A 27,482-nucleotide genomic window follows, 5' to 3' on the forward strand; every position below is an offset into this window, starting at 1 on the left:
AATAATGCAATTATTCAACGGTTCTGTATAGATCCACTCTGAATTTTAGAGTACAAAAAAAGTACATCAATTTTTTTCCATATTAGTTATTTTTAAGTTATTAAACTTCATACACTATCTATGCAGCTTTAACATTATCCATCGTCGAGGTACTGTATTAAATGGATCAAGCGTGTCAAATAAATAGCTAAAACGAAGTAATAGCTACTGAAAAATATCGTCGGCGGACGTTTTATTTACGTTTGTGTGTACAAAATGTTTTAGGACTTAATTTTTCACTACTAAAATGGAAACATATGTTTTACATGCTATATATAATTGAATAACTCAATGTACAGTACAATAAATCGTTTGTACATAATTCTCATCATCGTCGTATATAATAGCCCATAAATATAAATTTAATATAATAATTGCTCGGTTACGGTCTAAACGCTTAAATATATCATATAATAGTATACGATAATATGCCTATTGTCACATGAATCATATCCTGAATGGACACAACCTTTTAATTTTTTTTTTTATCGTCCTATATTAAACGTGTCACACGGAATCTCTAGAGTTTTTTTTATCCGCGAAAAAAATATTTACACAATACCTGTAGCTCGTCTTGAGAGAAGAAATAAAAACCATCCGAATCGCGGGTGGTCTATATATTATAAATGGTATAAAGAACATAAATTGTATATAATATCGAAAATATGTGACCCGATTTTTACGATTATAGAAATTATTTATTGTAATACATACACACGCACCATTCGATTTGTATTATGTTGTTATTTTTTATAAAAAAACATCGAATTTTTTTATAGTTAGTCTTTAAAATAAAAAACATTTCGGGTCGGGTAAAAATTGCACTTGGCGTAGTCGAGACTCAACCTTCCAGCGTGTCGGACAATCGCATCGGAGGACACCGTCAGACGGACGATATAATATTGTGTATACTTTTGTGAAACGTATTCGATAAAATGAAAACCTTTGCGAAAGGGCTTGAATTTCTAGTGTGAAGCTGTCTCCGGAAAATCGACATCTATGTGTACATCAATTAGGCGTATGTCTATTACTTCCGACACGTAAATACCATCGATAACAGAAAACATTTTTAAGTGGTTTTTCCAGGTGAGTGTTTACACTATTTAAGACCTTTAACTATAGGCGCGCTTTGTTGGTTTTCACTTTTTTTTTCTTGATAAATATATATCTATATAAGTATGTTCGGAATTTCGTTCGTATTTTGGACGATATAGCTTATATTATCATACTATACTACCGTCTTGCGAATTAAGGTGTTATGATGCATACATTTTATGTCATAAATCATAAAAACAGCGGTGATGTATAAAGGGTTATTTCGACTATGTTTGTTTGCCATATATTATAATATGCATATGACACGAACGCGTCTTACGACACGTCGGAATGCAAACAATGTGGCTTGCACATTTAAGTAAATGTCACACAAAAGCTAGTATATAATATACGGTAGATATATTTACATGCTAAAAAATTCGGTTTCGATCTGAGGATCAAATCGACGCTATCCCATTTATGATGTATAAAACGGCATAAATGCATAATATATTAGGACAAAAGATAGATTGAAGTGACAACATTATAATTATCGAAATTGGATCTCGTGCTCGGGTTTAGTATTCAAATAAAAAACTGTAAAAAGTAGTCAATGAATATATAATAGTATATCTATTTAATAATCTATGATAAATATATAAATTGTAAGTATCTACACTTGAAGTAAAGTACAACTATTCTGTTGCGTTTACGTTGTATACATTTATACTGCATTATAATAAGTCGGTTACTTAGTTTTTACTTAAAGTTTATGTTTTATAAATCAGATACTATGTGAATAGGCATAGATGCATAGCAGACGCAGCAGTGCAATACAACTTCAAGTGACTATATAAGATAAAATATTAATTCGTCTACTTATTTTTTGTGTCATGGGGATTTTTTAAATATTAAAAGGTTTACCGATCACCGTCCATATAGTTTCAATTATTTATTTTGATTTAACTATTTCAGTCGTTTTTATTTCGTTTGATTGCGTGCAGTAAATAACGAATACAGAACAGAGTATATATTTTTTTTTTAATTTATAATTGTTTAACCGTTTGGACAAGCTACTCTAACTATTTAACTAAATATCAATTTTTCGAATTTTCCTTGTCACTTCTAACTGAAGTTTTTCTAAGCTTTAGATGTCTGGAAGCTAAAAATTCTATTACTACTAAATCTATATTACTGTACAATTCGACACAATTAATGTAGAACTATCGTCGGTCTTTTGAAACGTTAAATTGAACAAGTATAAATCAACATATAATATGATATTATACATACATATTTGCAATGATTCGAATACTATCAATATTATATTATACAATATCGTCAACAAAAAGTTTTCAATTTCGTTTTGTAATGAAGCGTTACAAGTATATATTTTTTTTTTTGTATCAAAATATTATAGTGTATACGATATTTTATCACAATAGTCATTTTTCCGCTCGTCGAGTACGTCAATCGTGATAATAATTTACATGCGCGTTTGTATAATACATGATATTATATAAACTATAGTGCAGTGTGAGTGTATATTGTGTAGACATAAATGAATAATATTATGTACAGACATGTATTGCTTGACCGGACGTCCGGACGTTCGTGTATATTATTGTATAGCTGCTTGCATATAATATATCGGCCGGATTTTTGACCAGTAGTGCATTGGGCGTAGTGGCATAACACGCCCGGACAACGATTTATCAAAATCCGTCAATGTACTATGTATTTTCTAAATATATGTATTATGCTGCTGTATAAATATATCACGATTTCAATCGGGAATTCGCAAACGTCACGCCATAGTTTTTGATCTATGAAATATCTATACACCCAATATGCGGTGTAATACGCGAATTTCCCAGGGTTTATATTGTCGGATGCGTTTGTTATATTATTTCGCGTGAATTCGATTATTTTATGATCATTCCGGTCGACGTGGTTCGCGACGTATTTATGTTTAGGTATATATATTTATAATTTATATATTATATTATTATATAATACACGATAATTTCTGTCAGAAATACTGATTCCCGGCAACAATAATTTAAATATCACGATTACGTTTTTGAATTTTTTTTTTTTTATTAATACGTTTTGCAATTTCAGACGTTCCGAAAATATTGTAATATTCAAAAGTGATCGATACACCGGTGAAGGTTCACTGGTAACATTTGTATAGGTATAGATATTCATAATATGTATAGTGTATACCTACATGTCAGTATATAAACGTTCAAGACAATCGAATTAATTATAAACGGTAGATTACAAATAATAATATTATGTAAATAATATTATTATCCTATAATATCTACATAACGTCGCATTACAGCAGTCTGTATTAGCTTAACCAATCGAAAAATCTCGGGATTGTTTTTTTTCCGATACGTTTTGTCGACGGATAAGTACGTGAGATCGATGTATCGCGTCGATATTATAATATACCATCGTAAAACACCCGTAGAGCACGTACCTATATGTATATTATTATAATGAAGTCATTCGGATTTCCGTATCTGTAATATAATATATATATATTGTATGCATTATTGCGTTTTATTAGTTTTCGTTTTCCTGCCTACTATTACCGCATAATTTATGTCTGGTTAAAGTATATAAAGCGTGCACCCGCGTTTGTTATTGCACAATATACAAATATATATTAGACGATAATTGATTATTTGTAAATGTGGTACACTGCACGCATGTATGAATAATTCGTAAATAAAAAGCTTTCGACGGGAATGGAACAAAGTACGTGTTCGGCTAATTTAGGGTTATAATTTACGACGAGGGTGGACTCGCGCTTTACATTAATACATATATATATATATATATACATAAGTGCACTATTCACGATATCCTGTTATTATTATATATGTGCATGCAAAGTATATATTTACAACCACGCGTATTGCAATGATTGAAACCTGCAGTGTAGAGTATAGGGCGTGTACGTCAATTGTATTATTGTATAAATAGTTACTTCTTATTCATTTCATTATTATCTTTTTTTTTTTAATTTTAAAAAACTTACGGCCTTTTTTTTAGCTTTAATCTACTTGATAGCATAGTAAGTGTTTACAGTTAACTGTATATAGAATATAGGTCGCACTATGCGAGAATAAAAGCATGATGTCGTAGAACATTACTCAAATTAAGTAATATTCAGTTAATTAACGAGAGTTTTCATTTGTGAATCACATAAAAGGTATTAAAGAATTGTACCTATGATATAAATATAGAGAAGAACAAGAAATAGAGAATATCTGATGAAGGGAACACTGAGGATACATGGTTTGTTTGTAGTGCTTCATAATGTAATGCTTTTTGATGTAAAAAGCAAATAATAAAAATTTTTAGTGTTAACATCACATTCCAATATTTGAGAGTAACTATTGTTATGTAATATAGTAAATAGACTCCGAAAAATAAAATTGTACATAGTGAACGAAATAGAGAATAAAAATTAAAAATATTTTTAAATAAGAAACATAATTTATATTCTTAGCCTTTTTATTGGACACATCTAAGCATTTTAAGCGCTCTAGAGATAATTCCTAAATATAATATAATTTATGGTATAAAGTGGGTGTAAAATATTATACTTACGTTGATTATACAAATCGTTATAAACTTATAAAAGTTACTGCTTAATCAATATAAATTCGTTAAAAGGATCTTAAAAATTATTTTACATCAATAACTTCATATATTATTACTCTATTATTATCATACAACAACCACATGTGTAGATTTCTGTTTTCTATAAAAAAATTAAATACAATATGTGCTTGTAGTACTAGACGAGTGATCGTAATCCAAAATAATAAAATCACTATCTGGATTCAATGTCTTTTATTCGAGTGTAATATTAACAAATATTAAATAATAATTATACATTACGATTTCACTTCGCGAATAACTGACGTCATGAATTAATTTCAAGATTTTTGTTGCCTGTTTAGTATGCAAATATATAATGCGGGGAAAAATAATAGAACGTATAGTCGTATCCTCACGGTAGCTTAGTGCGGGATAACTCTTGTCAAAATCGTCCTGCTGGACATTTACATAATATATACAAAAATCCACTTTCCGACACGTGTGACTGCTTAATAAGTAATGATATTATAATATATCATAGCTACAGTAAAATAACATGTACCTCAGACTACAATATATATATAATATGTATGCACTGTTGGTATAACGATATAATATATATATTATATATACACGGTGAAACTTTAATTTGTTAGAAGTCTGGTAGTATTTAAAAGAATGAATAAACTGGATATGCCTTATCTGTTTTATTAAATCCTATCTTAAGCAGTTAAGACGTTTGAATCATCTTTAAAAGTTTATAAAATAGAATAATTAAATCGTGTATAAAGCTAGGTTAAGATGTTGTATGGTTCAGTAATCAGTTGTTTCTAAATATAAAGGCATTACTTGAGTAAAATCGAGTGAAGGCACACATTGGTTAAACATTTTGACGGTGGAAAATAGCTAGATTTAAATAAAATATAAATACTTAGCATATATTTTTTTTTCTAAGAAACGCGTTGTGCGTCGATAAAAATAGTATATTAAACACGCATAGTACTAAAACGAATAATATTACCTATTATATACTACTTTTAATATGGTCGTATTCAAAATAATCGATGAAAACTAATTTAAATTATAACTTTGCTATACATTTGATAGTTTTTTATAGCTTCTAAAAACTTAGATATATAAAATAGTAAACTTACATGAATATAATAATATGCGTGTTATAAAAAAAATAACGTGAGAATTAACATCACATACCTACATTAATATTGCAGAGACACTATACAGTGTACACTACAATATTTTGTAAGTGTATCAAATACTATGTATGGATATAGTTGTAGGTACTAATTACGATTAGATACTAGAATTATATATTTTGTATGTGTGTACGAAGTAATATTGATATAATTAAGACGTAACGCTTCTATGGCTCACATATTTTATATACCTATATATAATATAATGTGTATTTAAGACGTGTGCGGAAAAACAACAGGTACCTACGTAGTAATTATATTATTAGAACATTGGTTTATTTTTTTTTAATTAACTCCTACTCGATTAAGAAATCGTACTGAATATAAAATGTCTATGACCTCGGGCCATATCGAAATAACTATATTATGGACTAAGTGTACAACATCGCACTTCTTATACGTATACCTCGATTTAGGTACCAGTGACTACCGGTTTTCGTTATCCGTGACAGCGATGGCGGTGGGTGTTGAACATTGAACTTTTATTCGGAGGCGGCGGCGTCAAATTTAAATAATACAAATCACCATAGGTTGCATACATTTATACCTATTTTTTGAACACACGTAATATAGTGCCTGTTTCCAAGTATAAAATGTTTTAGTCCTGATACTCGATTGATGGTGTTAATACACTATATCTATAAATTATAATAAATAGGTAATAATATAGCACTTCCGCTTATGGTGTACCTATACGTCACATTAAATTAAAGTAGATAGGACATTAAATAATATCATTCATCGCGTCAAGTCGTTGCTGTAAGAAACTGTGGTTAGTAATTTGGTAAAAATTCACTCACAATGTTACAAAGCGACAGGCGTGCTTCAACCCGTGCATAATGATACAAGTATACTATCGTTAAAATGTATTAATTCATATTAATTGTATGGTATGTAAACTTGTACAATACTGTAGCAATAGATATGACATAGATTCAATGTTTGAGCCTAGTCCATCCTAGGGTTGTTTTATGACTCAGGTGTGGCAACTATAGGGGTGTTGTAGCACCCCCAAAGGTATCACGATCGCCTCCGATTTTACTAATATGGCTTCGAGTTTTTAGTCAATTTTGAATTACTATGGAGGATTTGTTCTCATTCTGCTCGTATCATATTATGTAATACGTAGCAGCAACGTCTCATCATCTCTCAAATTATATTTTAAAATTTGATTTCCAAATTTCGCCTATCGGCTATCCGTATGGTGCGCGTAACTAAATCGGTACAATAATATTATATAATGTATTTATACGGCATGCATTACAATCGTTGTACTGCAGTTCGACGGAAGACGGGAAGCTGCGACGGCCGCGGTAAATACCTATATATAAAAGGACTATAAGGGTAGTCGTAGAATGCAGTGAGACGTGGGTACCTACCCAAGTATAAGGTTAAAGGTGCGCACACACACACACACGATATTATTACATATTTTCGTTTTTCTCTGGACGTTTCGATTCTTATCAATTCGACATACAATGTGCGCGCAGCAACATGTGGCCCGTTAATGATGGTTGCTCACACAAACGCGCGTATAATAGATTACGTAATGCAGTGTTTGGTATATATATGATACGTATATACGCATAATACACGCAGGCTATAATATCTTCGATGCGCAATATTAATGATGGTTTAACCGCGTTATGTGTGTCACAACAACGGTTCGAGAGAGACCATAAGCGTTGTATATTACATAATACGTGCGCATATATACAGACGGACTATCACGGTCGACCGTACAGACCAGACGGACATCATACGGACTGCTATGCGAGTGTTTTCAGTATTATTATTACTGTTGTTGTTGTTGCTGCTGCCGTTGTTATAGGCAGTCTCGTGATTAATGATCGAAGTATCGTATTGTACGCCGCACACACGTAGAATACGTACGTATATATGATACGCAACAAACGCAACGCTTTATTTTATACGCTATATCTTCGTATTAAAGTAATAATATTGTGTACGAGTGTGTATAATATGTTATTTCGTACGATGTGTGTGTGTGTGTATAGGTACGGGTAAATACGTTTGCGTCGCACACCGTACGAGGGACCAGTCGATGGGCTTGGCTTTTGCGTGCACGTCTCGCCAATAATCGCTCCGGGCAATCGGTTTTCCCTCGTGTGTGTGTGCAATGTGTATACATATATTTACAAGGCTCGCGCCGACAAAGAGCTGCTCGTAGCCATTGCCGTCTTTACGCGTCATATCGTATTGTGCAGTGTGTAATACGCGGGTACGTTGTACACCGCACACCCCGGCGAGATGATGGTGGCACTCGCGGTAGCCGGGGACGCATATTTTCCATTTTTTTTCAACTCCGCATAGAACTCAAAAACTACTCATCGAAAATGTTTTCAAACATAGTCGACCTTTTAGACATTTCCAATGAAAATGCATAATGTACCTATTATGTTATACTTGACTAGATAGTACCTACCTATAAATCATAGGAATATCGTCAAGACTCCGTTATCGTCCGTTATCGTATTTATTGATGTGCTGATATATAATACCCAATAATTATATAGAAAAGAAAAATGGAAAACTATTGTAGTGTGATGAGTACCCACTCGTTATCAACGCATTCAATAGGTACCACCACAAACGCGTTTATTCGACAATAGCTCGTTACACGACATTTCTAAATATGTACACCTATACCGTATATTTATCACACGCGTCTCATCCTCGCGCACACACCGTATAAAGGAGATAATTGTACATTTTAAATGCGTTTATAAGAGCTACGCGGCAGAAACGATTTCGAGTCTCGAGTTGTTATTCTGTGTTGCATTGCTATATATACTTATAGATAATGATATTGAAAAACGAGTACCGAAGAACTACGGCCCCTTCGTGTATCGCGCGTACACTTAACACACGTAATAGGATTATGCGCAAAAGAAAAACCTCGTGGTGAAATCTCATCGCACATTTATTATCTTACACAGTTTTTGCACCCCTCAAGCGGACTTTACGAAAACACATTTATAATTCGACCGATTTGTCGACGCGAGAGTAAAAATAACAACTATACGAAGCCACAGTCGAGTGTATAATATATATATACACAGTGAACGCTGTGTTGCAGTAATTGCGTTTCGTTGTATATATAATATTATTATACTGTACACGTTTGTATAAGTATATATTATAATATTAAATATTATCCAGCGTAGACCCACATAAAATATTATGTAAATTCTGGTGTGTTAGCTGTTGAGTAGAATAACAAAAAAAAAAAAAATAAAAATCCGTTTCATTATAGTATATTTTTATGAATTATTAATAAATCCGTTTGGAATCGAATTTCACGAGTTGGATGGTAAACATAATATATGTATATACGTTTAACAATACGCTACCGACTTAAATAGTAAACATCCTATCAAGGCGCAATCGTAAACACATTATTTTTAAAAAGTTTCTCCTATACTTTACAATATTATAATAATATGTTTAGATACAAATGCGTATAATAATATAGGCTATAAATATCACATAATATTATACAGTATACATTACGGTTATATGTTTTGCTTGTTGGACAAAATATCACTCTCATAATATGTAGCTATAATATAGTCTTTGAAAAAAAAATGTACCTAATAATAAAACTTTTAACTTTACCGCTACATCTCAAATTAGTGTTGCTAAATATTTATGACCTCCATAAACAGTTTGGTAAAAAATATTTTATTATTTTTTAAATGTTATTACGTGTGTACGATGTTTACAATGTGTATTATTTTTCTATTATATTTTAATATCCGTACTAGATATTTGAGACTCGATAAAAATCTCGCGTCGTCGGGACTTGGATTTATTCAATAGAGGTTGAGTACTCGAGTGAGCCAACAAACCCTTTCCACATTTCCTGTCGTGATCTGCATCAAGGGATGCGTGGAATGAAAATAGAAATATATTATGTGTGCACCGTGTTCAAGTCAAAATACATTTTGTAATAATCGAAAAATGGTGCGAGAGTCGTCGCTGAGTTTCGTACACACGAAATGTATATAATAATAATAACAATAATAATAAGGCAAACGGCGTATCGCGAGCGGCAAAACGTGCGATTTTGTCGCGAGATTAGTTTTCCGTTTTCGGAATTGAAAAATCGACACGACCCGTACACACACACACACACGAGCGCGTATACATAACATATACACATGTATTATATATATATGATGACGATATGTGCACGTTCGCGTACCTATATATCTATATACATATTACATAGGATGTACGGCGACGTAGGATAGGGGATGTGCCCGTAGTGGAACGTATTTAAATCACGTGCGAGAGAGGGTAATCGTATGAAAAAAAAAAGTAGTAGAAAACCCTCCCTCGACCAGCGGGTGAGCGGAAGGTCGCAGAGGTGCACATAGCTCGTCTCTCGCCGGTGTTCCACCCAGCGTTTCCGGTCGTACCGCTCGCCTTTCGGAAAATGCGTCGCCGTCGTCGTAGCAGTCGTCTTCGTACATGTGTGTGTATATATATATATATATTCTATACATTATACATTATATAGTCGCCGTCCCCCGCGCGTTTTCATTTCCGGTACCCGCCGACTACTGTACCGTATAGGCCTCCGGAGGAGTTTCGACTCTTTTTGCAAAAGTGTCACGCGTCGCCGCCCGCCCGCAAATACATCACGTCTCGCTGGGGGTTTTTGGATTTACGCGCGTTTTATGAATTCTCCGCGGCCCACCACGCCGCGTGGTCTCGTCCCGGCTAGAATACATACATAACATACCCCTAGAGCGATCGTTTTTTTTCCAGATGGGATAGCTCGCTAAACACTTTTGCCCGGCCAAAGTTCGGAACTCCGTGTATACACATATTACGTGAGTGCGTGTGAGTGTGTGAATGCGCGTGTGCGCGTGCGCCAAACTATGGAAGGATTACCACCGTTTTCGTTTCGGTTAGTGTTTGTTTTGGTTTTTTTTTTTCACATAAAAATATATACATCCGCTCTTCGACGACAAAGAAACGAACTGCGGAGAAAAAAAAATCCACAAAGATAGACCTCGACAAACTCTGAAATCCGCTTAAGCCGAGGGAAGACCACGCGCTCGAACCACCCGCGTACCGTCACTCGTCAGGCGACCAACCCCTCCCACCGCCAACGACTATATTATAATGTACACGCGCCTATATAATATAATAATATATTATAATGATCCATAGTATATACCCATCCATAATATATTTTATGTGACGTATTCTAGCGCATCCGACGTCTAAAGTTATCCGCCACGATTTGCATATTATTATAGCTATTTTATATATATTATAAACGCTACTCGGCCGAAGATTGTTAGTCGTTTTGCTCAAAGCTGCAGGCCACAGACTAAGCCCGAACCGTATAGTATATACATAAAACAAAAATATTTTTTCTGCTCCAAAAAAAAAAAAAAAAACAAATAAATAAATATAATAATAAATAAAAACGTTTTTACATAATATTATAATAATATACGCTCGATTCTTATTCGATATCGATAATACAAAAGTTCCTGCTGTTGTCCACCGAAATCTAAATTTTTAAAAATTGTATTTTCTACACATAACACCTATATTATGATATTATTATAAAAGTATATTTCGATTCTGTTTTTTCTGTTTCTAGTACCTCGTTTTGTTGATTTTTAATTTTTCAGTCATTATTATATTATATTCTTCTTATTAGTATTGTAATATAATATTTTATGCGTGCATATACTGCGGGTGCCTTCTGCTTTGGAGACAAGGATATAATTTACTTTTACTTTATTACGCGAAACGAAATCTCGCCGGTTTTTACTCGAATATTTTCGTGCGCCCCTCGCGCTAGCAACGGTGGACGAGACGGGTGAACTACGCCACGCATTTACAATTTACTAAAAAGCTTTTTAAAAACTTCCACTCTCGTGCGGCGTCGGCGATCATGACGACGAGCGCGACGAAACGACGGACGAAGTAAAATTCTGTCGTACAATTTCTTAAAAAGCTTTAAGTTCTCATCCTTCGTCTACTTGTCATTCGGAGGGGGGGGTTGTTGTTCTTTTTTCTGTGCTTTATTTTTTCTTTATCGCTGTTTGTTAAAACTTTCGCGCCTTGTCTTGCCGCCCGATGGAAGATTTAAGCAAAACGCTTTTAGCTAACTATATCAGTGTATATTTTATATTTATACACACTGAAGCACAATCCTCCTACGCGGTCTACAACGTTTAACCCCTCCGAGTTAAGTCGGGCATACGCTAAACGATGATAATACATAATGTATTATATATATACGCTCATTTTAGGAATTATATTTTAATTAGATGACGTGTTTTACTTGCGCTTGTAGACATTTTTATAATATGAAAAAAATCTCTCGTTTAACTGTGTTGTCATTGCGCTAATAGCGATAAATAATTCCGATTAAGTTTTTTTCCCAGACCCCGCCTTTTCAATATTACGAGATTAAAACCTTCTGACTGTATGACGTACATAGCAGCTGTCATACATAAATATATTTTCATTTTAATACACAGTCCAGTCACATTAGTTGTTTTTTTTTTTTTTTTACTTGGCAATAAATCGAAAATTCCTATACAATTCAATGTTTTATAACTTGAAAAATACATTTTTTTATTTACCTTTGATATTTCGCGTTATATTGTGCCTTGACTATCTATGTAATCATAATCATCGTATCTGATTTATTTTTCTACTCAAATAATAAATTACTATTTACAACGATCGAAGTTTTCACTGTGTATATGATACTTATATTTACTGCTTGCAAAAGCGATTATTACGTCCATTTAAATGTACCTATCTCATTTTAAATTATAAAATAAATAAATATGTACATAATAGAAGTAAATAATAATCGAGATAAGAGATCTATACATATATTATTATAATTGAATATCAGAAGTTCATCTGAAGACTCAAGGGTAAAATGAAAAAAAATGTTGAGTAGTAATTTTACCTATTTAAAATACCTTATTATAATAACCTACTGTTTTATAAATAATTTTTATGATTGTTGTAGTTTGTAAGTAATATGAGTAAAATTGTATATAATTTATAAAGAATTTAAAAATAAATTCTGTGTGAGACAACACATATTATATTATATAAGTACATATTACAGGCCGCAAATCACTATTGTACAACGCGTGGTTTGCGATATTGCGTTCTGACTATATTAATTCACAACGTTGATATAGTTTAGTAGTTTTATAGTAAAATAAATAATAAAATGTTAAAATATATTATAATATATAATGAATGAAATGCATACTAATGAATTTATGTTAAACGTCGCAGAGCGTGTCGTGTCCACACGGTTTATGCTATAATGTATTCGACAGAACACAGTTCGATGCATTAATTCATGCTCTATAGTACATAAGAATCGCCTAGAGGGATTGACTTTTTCTTCTTACAATAATTTATACTTATATGTAATCTTAATACAATGGCAATACCCCTCCTCGCACGAACGGATACAACACGTCTCATTATATATTACCGCGAAATCCGAGTGATGTCTTAGTTATAACAAATAATAATGTTATTATTATTATTTTAATTATATATTTTTTTAATTAAATTTAATAATAATTAGTGTTCAAGAGTTTTGACAAGTGCTTCCATTGCACATATTTTATTTTAATTTATTGCATGCACGACAACGTCGAATCTCTCGGTTCTCAGCAGGTACCTACTCACGGAGTTGAGCGGAACGGAAAAAAAACCAAAATATCCAAATTTTCTATATTATGCTGAAAACATGATAATTGTATAATGACAAATTGGTTGTACAGTTATATAATAATATTAATTAAAAATCATAAATATTCAAAAAAGTCATATTATACTGAATCCCCATATAGTATAGATATTAAATATAACTACCTAATATAGTGTTATAAGTCTTAGAGTTTAGGCTATAAGATGTTAATAGAAAATTCTATGATAGTTTATGTAAGACATAAATATATATTTATTATTGATCATTCAATTTTTTAGAATCCACACTAAAATTATGTGGTATGTCGTACTATATCTTTACAAAAATTTGTGATTACAGAATTGATTTGACAACAACAAAAAAAGTCATTTTTGTAAGTATTTTTAAATGAGAATCTCTACACGAATGACTTTGTTTGAACAGAAAAATATCGAACTGTTATTAAATAAAATATTTATCCAATCACATAAATAATATAGGTAGTACATCTCCAGAAAAATTTAAATTTATCATAAAATACAAAATGTCGATAATAATAATTTAATAATAAATAATACATATTATTTCTTCTTTAAAAATTGAGGTTTTGTATCATAGTTTTAAAAATAATTATAGTAATCGCGATAGATGTAAAAATGAATATCTTCAATTGTTTCTGTGCAGAATATCATTTATGTATGTGTGTGTATGATGGTTAATAAGTATCTTCAGAAACCACAAAAGCTATCAAAACCATATTCACATATTAGGTTCGGTTGGTGCTCCCATTGATTTTTTTTTATAAGTTAAAAAACATTTACGGTCAATATAATATTTTCTTTATCGACTAGTACCTATTACATTCCAAACGACCATTAAAATTGTCATTTCCTGTTTATCTTATATTTATAAAAAAAATAGTAAAACCAAAATAATTATACAATGATTTAAAAAGTTAAATAGATCATTTCAATTTGACATATTATTTCAAACCTATGCTAATTTTACTTAGATTTAATAAAATTACTAGTAGTCCTGTTAATAATACAATTTTTTGCAATCATTAATAAATTAATTTTGTTATTTATATACCTAATATATATATTTAAATCAAGATATATAGCATAATATTATATTGTACAATATACATGTTCATTGTATAGTGTATACTGTATACAGTGTAAATTATGTTTATTTTACGTTTATTATGACTTAGATTGAAAGACACGTTTGAAATTATTTTTTTTTTTATTCGTAGATTCAAAATTAATTATACTTTTATGATGTGCGTATATGTTATTATTTATTTACTTTGTTCACATTCATAATAACTATCAAATCGACTTATAAAAATTAACGTTTTTATTATTGAAGTTCGTTATATATTTTATTGGATAAATATTTAAAATACGTAACTGTGTTATTGTAAATTTAATTGTCGAGATTAATTAGTCATTCAATAATTTATTATACTGAATAATTCTGAACCAATGATGTAATATTGAATTAAGTATAATATGCACTATGAGTATAATTATTGCATACATTAATAATTCAATCAATAAATTAATGATTGCTTTATGTAAAAAAACTGAGTTGAATATTAGTTTTTTCTTTACAGTAATTGAATTGTATACGGTGTTTATTTTATATTTATTTCCCGCATCATATCAATAACCTATAAACACGTTATAAAATAAGTTTGAAGTAACTTCTTTTCAATAACCTACACAACTTTCAAGAGAAAACAATGTTTTGACCAAACGGCCATTCCCCTTCGTTTTTTCTTGTTGGGGAATGAAATATTAAAGATATTTTTTTTTTGTTTTCCCCAAAGAATATAACACGTGTACTAAATTATGTGCCCGAATTCCGGGGGGAGTGCGTATATATAACCAAGCTGTTCGGTCCCTAGTTATAATAATATATAAAAAAATGAGGGTATGTGGGTGAGGAATCGATCCGTGGTACAAATCTCAGATGCTCAAACAAACGATTAAAATATGCTGTCATATATACGTACTTTTTTATCGATTCGTTCCTCAATCGTATAAAACATAGATAAACAATTATAGTATTTTAAGATTGGCGATCTTTTCAGTATATTGAGCATAATGTTATGCGCAACGAGGGCGTTGACTGAAGTTATTAAATGTCGAATGTCAATACGAAATGTAGGTATATGATTCATCTTTATTACATACTGCAGTTGCAATACGTAAATATTATATTACGATATAATATAATATTTTCGTAGAAAATACGCAGTCTGTGTCGTCGTCACGTTTTCGAATATGAATATATTGTATATAATATATTTTTTGTTGCCCGTTCATCCTTCATAGTCCAAGTTTAATAAGAAAAAAATATATATGAACTCGACGGGTAAATAGAGGAGATTCATAGAATAATATACGATATTGTGATACCGTCGCCTCGACTTTGGCGCAGATCGAGACAACTAACAACGGCCGTCCATTCATACATAAAATCTTGTACGTAAATACTAAATACAAAGATCACTCAATATGTTTATTATATATTTTATAACATATGTATACTGCGAGAGGGACCGAATATATCATACTTACGGGTTTCGTGCTGGCTGTATATATTATATTATATAGACATTGACCGATGTTTATTAGGTGTGCAGTGCAGTGTGCCAGCAGTATTTTTTTATTTATTTATATATATAATAATGTGAGACAGTGTTCGTCATAAACACAGCTCATTGATTACTTCGGTAGCTCGTCGCAATACGGCTCAGTCAGTGTTGTAGGTAGCCGTTCGGTTCCTTTTCTCGGCGTATTTCTTTTTAACGACGTCCTTCACACGGTAGGCGACGCGTGCTGTCGGAACGGCGCGGCGTTCAACGGTCCGAATAGGCGGCGGCGATAAAACGAATTCGGATTTCTTTTCAAGCGAGAACGAATATAATATTCGCTCGTCTCTGCTCTGTCACGATTATAATAATTTATAAGACACGAAAATAGCACACCGCAATCGTGTGACGATTTTTTTCTCCGATCAGATCTATCAAATTGCAGTATGATGCCCGTCCTCCGCCTGCCCACATTAGAATGTAATAACACATATTATTTGTCATATTGTATAGAATTTTCCCCAACCCACCAACATTTAGTCCATCTATACTATATCGGAATGTTTATTATTATTTTTATTATTATTATTATTACACACCAGAATTTAATTAAATTAAATTAATCGGTGTGTAAAAATCCACAGCTACTGCAGTAATTAAAATGTATTCAAATCAACATACACGATTAATAAATCATCAATATTTTATATTTAAATTAATATAAAATTGTTTTAAATATATGTATATAAAGGTTTTGATAAAATAACGAGATCTTCTGCTAATACTCCACATCTGATATTCACCAACGATTAGTATTTTTCAAATCATATATTAGATTGATATACCTATATAAAACATTTAATTTCCATTATACTCATAAATCTTACAGAGTTAGTATAATTATACATATAAAATATATTCACACCTATGTTCTAGTTTGTAATTTGATTTGTTTAACCAATATTACTTATTCTTATTTAAAAATAGTTACATCACATCATAATTTAATCATAAAAATCAGTTTGTTTAAATATTATATGAAATATAGCTTTAAAATATATTTGTTTAAACAACAATTCAAACTGATCGACAGATGATGTACATATCATTATTTCTATTTATCCCTACTTTACATATAACAGCCGTTTGTTTAACATTAATGTATACACACTACAGATATCTGTCGTTAAGTCAGCTCTTATACTATTACAGTATTATATAATATATACGTCACAGTCGTGTCTATTTAAGCACGTTTGTATTTCGACTAAGAAAAGTGTTTTCATTTGTCGACATAAATCCATCTATTTCAATTTTGAAAAATATAGTTGCGGTATTCGGATCGAATATGTCATTTGAAATCTTGTAAACGAAAAACGAGAATAAATTATGGAGAAGATCTCTTTGGATATAATTCAAAGTAGGTACTTATACCTATACCTTTTATGACGTGCACTGAGTATATTATTTAATAGGTGTATCGCTTCAAAAACGATTGCATTTTTTTTATAATGTTTTCTAATGCTATGTTATATAATATATTTATACAGTAGATTCTTTTTGATTCGATAGTCCGACATATATGGGACCATAATGTCTATAGTTTTTTTGAAAACAAATTAGATATTTAAAATACAGAAATCAGCTATGGATTAAAACTTATTTATTTATTTTCATTTCATTTTTATTGATTTATGTGTGTAGATGTTATTATTAAAATCACCAACAAGCTTTTAATATTTTAATATTCCATTAATATCGAAAGATTCAATTACATTAAATTATTTAATCAAAAAAATAAAATTATATTTGGATGTGGTAAAAATAGGATTGGAAAATAGGATAGCGGATTGATGGCAGTGCCGGAATATCAATACCGTACATAATCATAATATTGTATTATAACTGATGATTATTTTAAATATTTTTATCGGTCTTTTTTAATTATTAATATTTGCGTTGCATCTACTCTATAATATTATAATACAATTTTACACATATTTTGTCAAGAAAGTTTTTCAAATTAATATATATATACATATATATAATGTTCATAGATAATAATTATTATTTCAGGTATGAAAATCGCGCGTGAAGTAAAAATAGTCAACTGTAGTAGCATAGAATATACATATACGTGTGAAATAATAAAATTCCGTGCTAACCACAACGCAAAGATAAATTAGTATAAGGTTATTATTGTTCTGGTTCATTATATATTGGACAATATACTATATTGTATATTATATACTCACGTATATGTTCAGCCGTATAGTTTTACGGGCCACTTAACCACAAATCCTTGACTTTATGACGTTTGTCGGAGTTTTTCACTATGCTAAGTTAATAGAATGTACTGCAGGACTTGCACCGTTTATAGTAACCACAATTCGACAATGGCAACTGTTAAAAAGCATAAAAGATAGACTTGTGTGCTTTACTACTATAAGATTGATGTTTTTATCGGTATAGATGAAAATAATGCATTTATTTCTGTGAAATACATATAAACGGAGCCCTGCAGCAGATGCAGTGGTGTGCCGCACGTAAATGGTTATGCTGTTGAAAAGTGATTTACTTAAATTAACGACAACGATGTCAAACAGACGTCGAGGGCAGCCATTCATTTTTCTTAAATACAAAACTTAAAGACTTCATTTCAGACAATTATAATAACTAATTTGTTCACGCGTCCACCCGTTTGTGTGTGGTCCGCTTCAAACGAGGGGTGTGTCAACATCTAAACAGCCGAACAACTTTTATACATAAAAAAGATGACAAACGACTCGCTCAAAAGTCAACCGACACTATCTTATTTACAATTGTAGTGCAATTTATCTACAGTTGTTTCTGTTTTGAATGTAATGAATTTCAAAATATGTTTTCATCTTCAGCCCCTACCCATAACTCTGATAAAATATACGTATACAACATGAAATACAAATTTGTGCGGTCTTTAACATGATTCATGTAGTTAAGTTATTGTTGAACCTAGTAAATATATATATATATTATATTACATATAAATATTTTTTTCATACTGCGATTATCGAATATAAAATAATATTTGAATATAATATTATATCAATACATATATATAGGTATACAAATAAAAATAAGTTCATAAATATATGTAGATATTATTGCCAGTGGTTCAGTGCGAAATGAAAATGTGCATTGTTTGCTGTAATTCAATGGGAAAAAAGGTCTATAGTTAGGTAAAATGAAAACGCTAATATTAAAAAAGTTTTATTTTTATTCATCGGGGTGGTCTAGTGAATAAAATTAAATTAAAAAAAAAAAAAAATGTATAAATTAAAACTCGCGTAAGTCTGTATTATAATATACATTTTTTAAGTAGCTATAGGTATACTACATAAGTATCCAAGCTTTCGTAAAACGTGTTTCTTTTTAATTTTTATTATAGACCACATGGTAAATTGGATCTAATTAATATGGGTTGGCGCATATTACTAGAAAGATTATTTTTTTTTTTGAAGAGTAGCAAGCGTATCCCGACACAGCTATTTTTGTTCACGTCATGCCACCGCCACCGTGGTCGTCGGGCTGACTTTGCGTGCCAAAGACATTTCTTAGTGAGAGAGAACCGAGTTTCAGTCATGATATAGCATTAATTCCGTATTATGTCACCTAAATCTCTGGCTGGAATTACGAGGCTAGGTAATAATAGTGATGGCAAGGAAGACGAGGAGGAAGAAGAAGACGAATAGGGTTAATATGCCATCCTTCCGCTGTAGTCGTTCAATAGTATACATACCTATTTTAACCTACAACTAAATTCTGTTTCTAAATACTTGCACCGTCCAGTATTCACCCTAAATGATTCGTGTAAAGAATAAAATATGTACTCAAACACTCTTAATGTTAATATTTTCGTGAATATATGATTTTGTTTAAAACACGAAATTCAACGTACACAATATATTATAAGATTTTCAACGAGTTGTAAGTGCGTTTTTCGAGCTCACTTTTAGCCGATTTACTGCAGCAGTACAAAACACGCGCAGTGTTTTTCATTTCCGGCGCCGGCAAGCAGCATCATCGGCAGTAGCAGCAGGTTTTTCCCGGGACATATCTCGGGACCAGAATTAACGAGCTGTGATTATTTGTCCACCGTCCACTATAGCACTACGTCCGTGTGTATATATATATTATATTTAAACGGTGCGCGTAAGCACACACACACACCGACACACACCACTTCTCCACCAACCCAGTATTACTACTTATACACTCGTGCATGAATACGATGTATGCGAGTGTGTACGGGGAAGGTTTTTCCCTCGGGGTAGTTTTCCACATTTGCGGGCCCGTTGAATATGACGAGTGCGCGTGGCACAGCCTTTTGTCATCCGTTAAGCGTTTTAATGGAATTTCAGAGTCCGAACAATCCTCCCTCGCCCGCCCCGTGCTCACCAAACTCCCGTTCCTCACTTCCCCGTCGTCTCATATTCACGTTCTACCCGCGCGCCGTCCCGAGCGGCGCACCTTTTTTGAAAAAGGCAAATGTATGTGTCTGACTGTGGCCATTTGTAGCGCGCCACCACCACCACTACCCTTACCTCTACTATATAGCGCCCCGCCGCGTCTATTCCAAATATCAGACTGCTGAAAGTTTCGCCAATGTGCAGTGCGTGCGTATATTATTTTGTATATACGACTACGACTACGACGACGACGACAACAGCGGTGGCAGTGGTGGCGGTAAACCGTTGATGCAACGCGCAGTGTCGAGGGGGGGCAAAAAGTAAAACGCATCAATTTTCCCGGCGAAACCTTTTCGTACTATAAAACGGATAAACGACCCACAGGAAACAAAACATAGATTTGGGCAGGTCGAAAAAAATAAACGCTGGAAGACATTAAGTGGTGGTGAGAACACGCGCGCTGTACAGCACACATTTATATACCTATATGTATAATATATATATTACATATAGACAGTGAGGAAAAAGAACAATAGCAGTGAATTCGAAAAAAAAATGTTTAAAAGATCTGCAGCTTTGACGGTAACGGTTTTTTCCTATATCATATATAATTATGTATTCCGACCTTTGGATGACAAAACGACCAAATGGTGTCCGGTGCAGGAGACAATTATCAATTATATAATGCTACAGCATACGTGCAGTATAATTGATTATATAACACGAGCTTATTGTTATCGTTTGTATTTGAATCCTGCTTTTTCTGTAAGTTCCTATACAGAAATATAGAAAATGGTAAATAGCTGGTATATTTATAATTTTCAGTAGGTATATACTCCGTATCAATATCCATCAACAATTTGTGATATGGCTAACATACAAGTTTTATTACGTATTTCAGTATTTTACGTTTGTATTATGATTATATAAGCCTTATTATATTATTACTGTACGCATTATAAGACTATATATTATCATTATGATCTATGATAAATTGTATAATTATCATATAGTTCAGAATATTATGTTGGTATAAATAATTTAAATTTTTAAATACATATATAGGTACCCACCAATAGGTCTTGATTTTTAACTGTAAAACTACTTTAATCATATTTTTTATAACTTTTTTTAATAAACGTAACAAATATTGTTACATAATTTATGTTTTTTAGATGTATGGTCGTCAGTTATAAATATTTAAAGTTTTGTTATGACTGAATAGTGTATCAGCGTTTAGCGGTGTACCCTTCTATCGCCCTACTCTGCTCGTCTATATTTTAAATACTTACATACCTAGCTATTAAATGGAACACGCAGTTTATAGAATTGCATAATATTATGAGTAAAAATAATAAAATTCTGCATTATGCATATGAACACATATTGACTATAGCTTATATTTACTATAATTTTACTTTTGTACATTTTAATTAATTGCATTTAGAGTTTTTTAATCATGAATATATTTTGTAGTATACCTACCTATAATGATTCTTAGAAAGACTATAATTACACAAAAATTAATGAAAAAGTTTATAATAATATTATGTAATTTTTACATTTATAAAAATGACAAATATTTTTTTGACAAATGTTAAGATTATTTAAAATTAAGCTATCGTCGTATCCTTACGAGGCTACGAATTAAGGTTAACAAATTCTTATACAAATGATCGATTGTTATTATTTTGTTTATTATTATTTATTTTCTGTAACAGCTCAATCGATTTGAAATGCATCGTTGAATCTCGGAAGAAAATAATTGACGTCCAGAAATAATTCGAGTCATTTGTTCATATTTTTGAACAAAATTATTTTTGAAATTTATATTTATCATAAATACGTGATAGAAATGGGCATTAACAAGTCAATAAGTTAATTTTTAATTTATCACTTTATGAATTTTATTATTTTTTTATTTTATTAGTTTAACGTATAAGCTACTTATATTTCATATACATGTTAACTTAATTTATAATTGGAGATAAATTTAAAATTCAAACTCAAAGTTCATTAAATACAGTTTTCGTACATTTTAAAGAGTAATTTTTAAAATGTAAATAATTATACTTAATAGTTTTGCTATTTAATTTTGACGTCCCTAATAAATTATTGTCGCCCGGCTGACAAAATCATGTGTAAGAAACTAAAATTAACGCAACTCGTATAATATAATATATGTAATTAACGAGTTCAAAAACTATCATTTAACTCGACCTAGTTAAAATAAATAAAAACTATTAACTCTACGCGCACAATATTATATGTTGACTTTTTACCCGTTTATAATACGTTTTCGTTCATCTGAAAACATAATATATTATACACTGTTTTATAATATTATATAGTTAATAATAGTTGATCGGCACGATAGAACGAACGTAGGTATCACAAATACGATATTACTCGTCCGTCCGGACAGCAGCCAGTAAACACGCGTCGCTTTAGTGGCAGCTATTATTATTACATTACATTTTAATTCAACCGTAATGCGCTTTTAATCTCAAACCACAATCGGACGTCACTATGTAATATATTAATATTATTATTGTGTATACAGAAAATGTGTACCTATATTATAATTTTATACGTCATGGCGATACACCGCCTGTGATTTTAATTATTGTTTTTCTTTACGACACGTAGCTGACAACCTCGAAATACGTTCAGATCGTATACGTAAGTATAGGTACTAAGTCTACAATATTATTAAGTAGTGGTCGAATGTCGTCTTACGTACCTGTATACACGGACGCGATTTAGGCATCGTTCTCGTTCGTATAGAGCAGACACATTGGACTGCACACACATGCACGCACTAGTCATATATACCCATATACGTGTGTATAATTTATTGCACCAAACCTGAGACTTATATGATCATAACTATATATATCAAACTTATTGTATGTGCATATGCATTATGGTAATATACTAGCTAGTGCGTACTATAGGTAAGCATACCATGTACATGGTATGTAGTATTTATTACGTGTATTATATATAGTGCTTTCAGTGGAATATTGCAGAAAATGTATATATAGTATACACACGCTGATAATTGAAATCGTTCGTTTACCAGTAGGTATATCGTTATCTGATTCTAACACAGGTTTGCATCTGTGTCGTTAAAGTCGATATTTTGTTTTTTAAGTTTTTCTAATGGAGCGATTTTATTGATTTGACAATGATTAGTGTAGAAATATCAACAACAACAACAAAAAACTGACGTTTATTACCAGTAGTATCGTTTTATGACTATTTTATTGGTTTTAGTCTTCATCGGTATTGTTGTTGTTTCATGTTAGTTGCAAACTTCCACACACTAAATTGTAACGTTATATTTCGAATATATGACCATCATAATTCATAAGATTTAAATAAAAGTGGGTACGCATTTATAACTATTAATATATATTTATTTTTAATTTAACGAGTGAATCCTACAATGTCAATAATTTAGCCTTTATATTCGAGTCTTGACTTGAGAAGAAAAATATCCGATCATTTTTCTAAAATATTGTTTTGAAAATTAAAGCCATTATTGTAATACCCCGAAAAGACGTTTTTAAGGATAGCTGTATGGTCATATAATATTATATTATCTATTTAATATGCTTCATATATGTACCTATATATAGGTGGACAGCCAGTGGATATAATAAAGTTTTCTTAAATTATCTACATCAGATTATAAAAATATTTATATTTTAAATTTAATAAACTTGATCAATTACGCGATATAATAATATAATATGCTTAAATTATTTTATTTTATTTTTTTTACTTGAACGTTGGAAATATTCTGTTTTTATCGATAAAAACGATTGACGTTCAGCTTAAAAAAAATATACTATTAAGATTTTTTAACATGAATTAATGATACAAAAAAATTAAAACGTATTACGTACGTACCTATATAATTTTTCTTTTACATAATGTTATCGTGCACTGTATAAAGACTTCGCTTATACGGGACTTAATTGCGGTATACGCCGAGACTTTGAATTAATATTTCGCATGTAAATGATGGCAGACTGCATTATATTTTTATATGTATATAATACTGTTTTTTATGGTCAAATGCATGTAAAATGCATTATTATTATAAAACTTGCTACAACTGACATTAAAACGAGCGCATATTAATAATGCATAACAATTTATACGTTGAAACAAACCGTGTTACAACCTAACCAAGAACAAAAAAAAAAGTTGCTATTTATAAATGTTTTGTCGGTAATATTTCCGTGTACAATATTATAAACTATATAATATCACAGTATGACCTACTCAATTTTTCTTCATCTGGTTATGAATTGAATACATTTGTCACCATTAAGATTCACAACCTAGAAAAATAGTAAATCATGTTTATTGTAAAATGTACGGTTACAGAGTTATGATTTCGTTCCCAAATTAAAATCACAGTAGTTGTGGTATATTAAATGTAGGTAGGTACATCATTATATTATGCTTTTATTTTTGAAATGGGCAATGCACCTGCAGTGGTGATATGTTTTATTTAATTTCTCAATGAGCCGATTTATAGTTCATATATTTACGAATCGATTACAAATTACAATACAAAATATATAGTACACAGTCATAACTCGTGATATTATTTTGTACTCACATAGTATAGGTATATACTATACAGTATATTACAATCTACACAAATCATATTTACCTCTGGTAATTTTTATTTGTTGTATGTATGATAGGTATGTGATAAGTACCTATACTACCTGCCTATATTATTTACGTTGTATTGTGAATTTATGACCAATTTTTGTCGAAATATTTTGAAAAGTTTAACGAATGAGACGTTGTGATCAAAATAAGAATTTTCGGTGCTGTATCGAAATACGCTCTATACTTCGTGAACGAATTTACGGCAGAATTATATTTAATAAATATATGACGATCACAACGGTATCGACGTGATTGTATTCTGTTTCGTAAATTCTCTGCTATTTCGGAACATATTTTGTACAGCTGGCAAGATACGAATATACATATATATGTATATATAGTTACATATAATATAGCTATAATATATAGGTTATGAATGCCAGTGAGATAAGACATTCTATAGGTACAAATATTTTTGTTTTTGGACGAGCAGAGTATAGTGGGATCAACACAAATCTGTGTCACTCCATATCATTCATCATTGAAATATTCATAACTAATTAAATACTTATTCAAAACTTAGTTTTTACTATCAAAATATTTCAAAATAAAATTCTGCGTCTGAATTTAAAATCAAAACTGTACGTTGTCAATCACAAAATAAAATTTTTAATAACCTAATATTATATACTAAAAATAAAAAATAATAAATAATATAATAATACTTTCAATGTTATAATAGTGTTAGTAGTTTTCGTATTAATGAATGTCTTACATTAAAACATGTATATGCGTTTTACAGGTCGTCTGCCCCGGCCGGAACAACTGAAGCAGCAGCCACAGGCGCTCCGACCAAGCCCAGCTCGCCGCGGATATTATAATCGGATACCAATCGCTATCACACACAAGGTACGGCTAATATGCATACACACAACGCGTAATAAACGCCTATAATGTATGTATATATAAAATACATAGGTACCTACTACACGTACAATCATCTAAAATTATATATTATATTTTATGTATATAATACTTATGTGTAGTATACGTCGCCCGACTGATACGACCTCGACGCGGTCGTCTGAGAATGTATATAATAATATATTATGTATATAATATCTACTGCATCGGCCCTGCAGCCGTGTGCAATGTGCATTATATTCCATAGACGCGTAATACGTAATAAGTATAGGTAAAGATATTACGAGTGTTGCAAAAAATCGATAAATAATACAATAGCTTTAACAAATATTATATGTTTGTATATGTTTATTGGTTTTATAGATTATATTATTATGGTCAATAATATGTAGAACAAAAAATGAATCATTGAAATCCGATTTTTCGCCAATCCGTCTTGATTGTTGCGGACACAATTTATTATATTATTATAGTACCGTGCATTATCTTTATAACAAAACGCAATGAAGACGGCAGAAGTGGTACTACAAGCATATAGGTACTAATTAAACCGATTTCAATCAATAAAATAATATAATATAGTGTACAGGAAAATGAAATGAAAAATATTTGTTCGGGAAATGTATTGTATTATCTTTCTTCGAGTTCGCGTAAATAAATTAATAACTGCAGTAGGTACCTATACAAAACATTATAAACGCGATGTGATGTGCGCCTATAGAACAAAACTGCACTAGCCCATAACCCACAGGTTTATGACGTGCATTCTCGATGACTTAATTTCGAGAATGGCCAATGGGCTTAAAAAACGCAATGCGCGCAGTACTTGTATTATAATATTATTGGATTATAATGACCGAGAATATACTTATGTATATATACATATATACGCTTAACAATAATAAAACCATTATTATAGAGCTACAGATGAGTCGCAGTGTATCTCTGTGTACTCGTTCACGTCTCCCCCTGCAGGATCTCACGCCGTGGCTAAACTTTCCCATCATCCGTCCATCCCCTCTACACCGATCTGCGGTGCGGTAACCGCCGTAACCGCCCAACCGAGTTTCAGTAAGTATATAATATTATGTACAGTCATCGTGCGCGCGGTTTTCGACTGCATTAAAAACGAATAACACAACAACAATAATAATAATAATAATATTATATCGTAATAACGGCGGTGGCGGTCGTCGGCGGTGGGGAAATTGTACGTATTAAAAAAAAAT

General features: G+C 31.3%; 1 long non-coding RNA gene across 1 annotated transcript in view; it reads left to right on the plus strand.

Annotated features, from left to right (window-relative positions):
- Positions 1 to 209: 209 nt before the first annotated feature.
- The window catches only part of LOC114125199 (uncharacterized), an 86,100-nt gene continuing 58,827 nt past the window's right edge, over positions 210 to 27,482 (plus strand). The window contains exons 1-2 of the long non-coding RNA XR_007603117.1: positions 210 to 1,125; positions 26,132 to 26,238. This is a non-coding gene — a long non-coding RNA (uncharacterized LOC114125199). The remainder of the gene's footprint in view (positions 1,126 to 26,131; positions 26,239 to 27,482) is intronic.

This window comes from Aphis gossypii, chromosome 1 (assembly GCF_020184175.1).
Source record: "Aphis gossypii isolate Hap1 chromosome 1, ASM2018417v2, whole genome shotgun sequence".
Taxonomy (NCBI): domain Eukaryota; kingdom Metazoa; phylum Arthropoda; class Insecta; order Hemiptera; family Aphididae; genus Aphis; species Aphis gossypii.